Source organism: Pongo pygmaeus, chromosome 1 (assembly GCF_028885625.2).
Source record: "Pongo pygmaeus isolate AG05252 chromosome 1, NHGRI_mPonPyg2-v2.0_pri, whole genome shotgun sequence".
NCBI lineage: Eukaryota > Metazoa > Chordata > Mammalia > Primates > Hominidae > Pongo > Pongo pygmaeus.
The window spans coordinates 202,991,595-202,997,594 of NC_072373.2; positions in this window are offsets into that span (position 1 = coordinate 202,991,595).

Consider the following 6,000-nt stretch of genomic DNA (forward strand, 5'->3'; position numbering starts at 1 on the left):
GGCGCTCCTCACTTCCTCCCAGATGGGGTGGCGGCCAGGCAGAGGCGCTCCTCACCTCCCAGACAGGGCGGCCGGGCAGAGGTGCTCCTCACTTCCTCCCAGACGGGGTGGCAGCCGGGCAGAGGCACTCCTCACCTCCCAGACGGGGTGGCCAGGCAGAGGCGCTCCTCACTTCCTCCCAGACGGGGTGGCGGCCAGGCAGAGGCGCTCCTCACCTCCCAGAGTGGGCGGCCGGGCAGAGGCCCTCCTCACCTCCCAGACGGGGCGGCCGGGCAGAGGTGCTCCTCATCTCCCAGACAGGGCAGCCGGGCAGAGGCGCTCCTCACTTCCTCCCAGACGGGGTGGCGGCCAGGCAGAGGCGCTCCTCACCTCCCAGACGGGACGGCCAGGCAGAGGCGCTCCTCACTTCCCAGACGGGGCGGCCGGGCAGAGGCACTCCTCACTTCCCAGACGGGGCGGCCGGGCAGAGGTGCTCCTCACATCCCAGACGTTGGGCGACTGGGCAGAGGCGATCCTCACATCCCAGACGGGGCGGCCGGGCAGAGGCGTTCCTCACTTCCTAGACGGGATGGCGGCCGGGCAGAGGCGCTCCTCACTTCCCAGATGGGGCTGCCGGGCAGAGGGGCTCCTCACATCCCAGACGATGGGCGGCCAGGCAGAGACGCTCCTCACTTCCTAGACGGGGTGGCGGCGGGGCAGAGGCTGTAATCTTAGCACTTTAAGAGGCCAAGGCAGGAGGCTGGTAGGTGGAGGTTGTAGCCAGCCGAGATCACGCCACTGCACTCCAGCCTGAGCACCATTGAGTATTGAGTGAGCGAGACTCCGTCTGCAATCCCAGCACCTCGGGAGGCCAAGGCAGGCAGATAACTCGAGGCCAGGAGCTGGAGACCAGCCCGGTCAACACGGCGAAACCCCGTCTCCACCAAAAGTACAAAAACCATTCAGGCGTGGCAGCGCGCGCCTGCAATCCCAGGCACCCGGCAGGCCGAGGCAGGAGAGTCACAGGAGCCTGAGGCAGGGAGGTTGCAGCGAGCCGAGATCACAGCAGTACAGTCCAGCTTTGGCAACAGAGGGAGACCGAAAAAAGAAGGAGAGGGAGACCGAAGAAAGGGGAGGGGGAGGGGGAGGGGGAGAGGGGGAGGGGGAGGGGGGAGGGGGAGGGGGAGGGGAGGGGGAGGGGAGGGGAGAGGGAGAGGGAGAGGGAGAGGGAGAGGGAGAGGGTCCACTACTTCTTAGCTGTGTGACCTTGGGCAAGTTCCATACCCTCTCTGAGTCTCAGTCTCCTCTCCCTCTGTACAACCAAGGCTGGCAGGAGACAGGTGTTGGTAAAAATGTTAGTGTAACCCAGGCACATGGGGACATGCCCAGTGCCCCATATCTAGAATCATGACATGATATTGTTCTTTCCCAAGACCTCCTATGCCTCTGACAAGAGTTCTCATCTTCTTTATTTCTCCCAACACTCTGCTTTCTATTTGAGGAAATAAGACACTCAATGGGAACCTGACTTCCTTGCGGTTGCCCATGTAATGGAGGAACTAAAATCTGAACCGAGCCTGCAGGTGGTCACGGCCCAAGCCCTTTTCACTTCCCCAGGTTGGGAGCACCAGCCTGGGGATCTCTCCTTGGCTCCTCAAGAGCTGAATGGTGCGGAGAAAGAAGCTCAGGTTCCCACAGTAGGACAGGGGCAGAAAGGAAGTCCCCCGCCGCCACCCACCAGCTGTGAGGAGGATGCCTCCAGCCACCGGGAACAGAAGTTCCTCGTTTCATCAACCCATCTCTGTCAGCTTTTGGAGTCTGAAGGTGGATGGCTCAGGACCTCCTTTGGACAGTGCAGGAGGTAGCTGGCCACAGCAGCAGGGTGACCGGATGGGGTCAGACCCGTGCCTGCTGTGTGGCACCACACACTCCGGTACATGATGTGTCATGTGACTTGGTGTTTTTCAGCAACTTGCAAGGCAGGATGTGGGGTCCTCCCTCTCCTCCCGTGTTTCCTTCCACTGTAGAGGAAGGTAAGGGCCTAACACTGACACAGCACTGGGCAGCGGTTGTTAAGGTGTCCTGCCATCCACTTCAACACCCACCAGCGTGGCCCACTCGCCCAAAGCGGTGGGAAACATCCCAGCAGCCAGCAGGGTCAAGGGCAGTGTGGCAGGGACGGGGAGAATGCTTGTGCTCTGAGGGTGAGGGATGGAGGCCCAGCACATCCCTGAGCCTGCAGAAGGGCTCGAAGCCCTCCACATGCTGGCTGGAAGTCACCAGTGTCGCTACTGTGTGATGCTGCCAAGCAGTTTGCCACTCAGTGATACTCCAGGCATCCAGGCTGCCCACCAGAGCAGATACACGCCTGGCCTGTGGGTCCCGAAGTTGTCCTCGAGTTGCTCCCTCCCTGGGAGAGCAAGATCCACCCCCTGGCCCAGTGGCTTCATGGCGCCCTTCTGCAATCACCACAATGCAAAGATGGCACCACAGCAGCCCACAGGTCTCCTGCAGAAATGCTCACGGTTCCCAGGCGCGACGGTGGCAAAAGGGCATGTCTTGTCTTTTAACTGTTTTCTGGATTTTCCAGAACACAGTTTGAGTACTTAAAAGAAATTTTTTTCTTCCGGTCTGGAACCTTGTCTTATTTTTAATTTTTAAATGTTTTTTAGAGACAGGGTCTGGCTATTTTGCCCCCTCTGCCCTTGAATTACTTTCATATTAACAAAAACAACATGAATGGCCCCTGCATGGCCCCTCTGAGACAACTGTGATCATGGCGGAGGGGTTCTCCCCCCAGTGCAGGTTTTCACAGGAGTAAAATAGGTGACTTTTGGGAAAAGATGCTCAGCATATCTTTTTTTTTTTTTTTGAGATGGAGTCTCGTTCTTGTCACCCAGGCTGGAGTGCACTGGTGTGATCTTGGCAAACTGCAACCTCCGCCTCCCGGGTTCAAGTGATTCTCCTGCCTTCAGCCTCCCGAGTAGCTGGGATTACAGGCACACGCCACTACGCCCAGCTAATTTTTTGTATTTTTAGTAGAGACCAGGTTTCGCCATGTTGGGAAGGCTGGTCTCAAACTCCTGACTTCAGGTGATCCACCTGCCTCGGCCTCCCAAAATGCTGGGATTACAGGCGTGAGCCACTGCGCCCGGCCAATGTTCAGCATATCTTTAAGGAGGCAGGCGTGTCTGCTTGTAAAGCCTCAGAGGGCTGGCTCATGCTCCTGTGTGGTGGAAAATTAGTTCGACTCCCCTCTTGGTTTTTTTCTTTTGTTTTCTTTTTTTTTTGAGATGGAGTTTCACTCCTGTTGCCCAGGCTGGAGTGCAATGGTGCGATCCTGGCTCGCTGCAACTTCCGCCTCCCAGGTTCAAGCAATTTTCCTGCCTCAGCCTCCCGAGTAGCTGGGATTACAGGCATGAGCCACCATGCCTGGCTAATTCTGTATTTTTAGTAGAGACGGGGTTTCTCTGTGTTGGTCAGGCTGGTCTTGAACTTCCGACCCCAGGTGGATCACCTGAGGCCTCACAAAGTGCTGGGATTACAGGCGTGAGCCACTGCACCAGTGCAAAACCCTTAATTAAAATAAATTGAGTGTGTAAGCAGAAACTTAGTTGTATGTAAGAAAACCCAGTTCCCCCTGAGGAAGAGAAAGAGCTGGAGTCCTTTAAAAATTAACTGCCTGTGTTTCTGTGGCTAGTGAGTCTTATCTCTCCCTTCCCCACGCATTGTGAAGACCCTGTTTCTCTAGCTGTGCAGCTGCAAGGTCACTAGGCAGATAAACTCAAGTCGCAAAACATGTTTCTCCTTGAAAAATAAGAAATGATGTAATACATGTCTCAATTGATTAAATAACTGCCTTTGTTTCTCGCTTCTGTAGTATGCTTCCCCCTGCACAGATCTCTCCCACCCCACGAAATGCTTAAAAGGTAACTTAACTCTTTGTTCAGGGCTCAGTCTTTTGGATGTTAATCTGACTGGGTTAGTGCACCTAAATAATTAATAAATTTCCTCCTGAACCCCATCTGTCTCTCTGATTCCTTAAAAATCCGGCAACACTGTCACCCAGGCTGGAGTGCAGTAGTGCAATCACGGCTCACTACAGCCTCAACCTCCCAGGCTTAAGCGATCCTCCCACCTAAGCCTGGTGTGTGCCACCATGCCCAGCTAATTTTTTTTTTTTTTTTTTTTTTTTGAGACAGAGTCTCACTCTGTCGCCCAGGCTGGAGTGCAGTGGAGCTATCTTGGCTCCCTGCAAGTTCTGCCTCCCAGGTTCCCACCATTCTCCTGCCTCAGCCTCCTGAGTAGCTGGGACTACAGGTGCCCACCAGCACGCCCGGCTAATTTTTTGTATTTTTTAGTAGACGGGGTTTCACTGTGTTAGCCAGGATGGTCTCGATCTCCTGACCTGGTGATCCGCCCGCCTCAGCCTCCCAAAGTGCTGGGATTACAGGCATGGGCCACCATGCCCAGCCCATGCCCAGCTAATTTTTAAACCTTTTTTATAGAGAAGGAGTCTTGCTATGTTGCCCAGACTGGTCTTGAACTCCTGGGCTCAAACAATCCTCCAGCCTCAACCTCCCAAAGTGCTGGGATTACAGGCATGAACCACCATTCCCGGCCCATACAATGAAATATTATTCAGCCTTAAAAAGGAATAAAATTATGACACATGTCACAATATGGAGGAAACTTCTGGACATTATGCTCAGTGAAATAGGCCCATCACGAAACGACAAACACTGTATGATTCCACTCAGATGAGGAACCTAGAGTCGTGAAGTTCATAGAAAGTCAAAGGGAGGCCTGGTGCAGTGGCTCACGCCTGTAATCTCAACACTTTGGGAGGCTGAGGCGAGTGGATCACCTGAGGTCAGCAGTTTGAGACCAGCCTGGTCAACATGGTGAAACCCGGTCTCTACTAAAAATACAAAAATTAGCTGGGCATGGTAGCGGATGCCTGTAATCTCAGCTACTTGGGAGGCTGAGGCAGGAGAATCTCTTGAACCTGGGAGGCAGAGGTCGCAGTGGGCTGAGATCAAGCCACTTCACTCCAGCCCAGGCGACAGAGCAAAACTCCGTCTCAGCAAAAAAAAAAGAAGAAGAAAGTCAAAAAGTCAAAGGGTGGCATTTCCCCAGCCACTGGGGGAACGGGGAAATTGGGAGTTATTGTTTAATGGGTGAAGAGTTTCAGTTTTGCAAGATGCAAATGTCCTAGAGATTGGTTGGTTGCACAATGTGAACATACTTAACATGACTGAATTATACACTTAAAAATGATTAAGGGCTGGGAGCGGTGGCTCACGCCTGTAATCCCAGCACTTTGAGAGGCCGAGGTTGGGGGATCAAGAGGTCAGGAGATCGAGACCATCTTGGCTAACACATGAAACCTCGTCTCTACTAAAAATACAAAAAAAATTAGCCGGGCATGGTGGCGGGCGCCTGTAGTCCCAGCTCCTCGGGAGGCTGAGGCAGGAGAATGGCGTGAACCCGGAAGGCAGAGCTTGCAGTGACCTGAAATCACACCACTGCACTCCAGCCTGGGCAACAGAGCGAGACTCAGTCTAAAAAAAAAAAAAATGATTAAGGGCACATTTCTCAAGGTCTCCTGAGGACTGTGTCATGATTTTTTTTTAAATTGTTAAGATGGCAATTTTTTTTTTTTTTTGAGACAGTCTTGCTCTGTCCCCCAGGCTGGAGTGCAGTGACGCGATCTCGGCTCACTGCTACCTCTGCCTCCCATGTTCAACCAGTCCTCCTGCCTCAGCCATCCAAGTAGCTGGGATTACAGGTACCTGCCACTATGCCCAGCTACTTTTTGTATTTTTAGTAGAGACGGGGTCTTGCCATGTTGGCCAGGCTGGTCTTGAATTCCTAACCTCAGGTGATCTGCCTGCCTCGGCCTCCCACACAAAGTGCTGGGATTATAGGCGTGAACCACCACATCCGGCCAAGATGATAAATTTTATGTTATGTGTATTTTATCACATTTTTTTTTTTTTAAAGACTGCTTCTAACCCT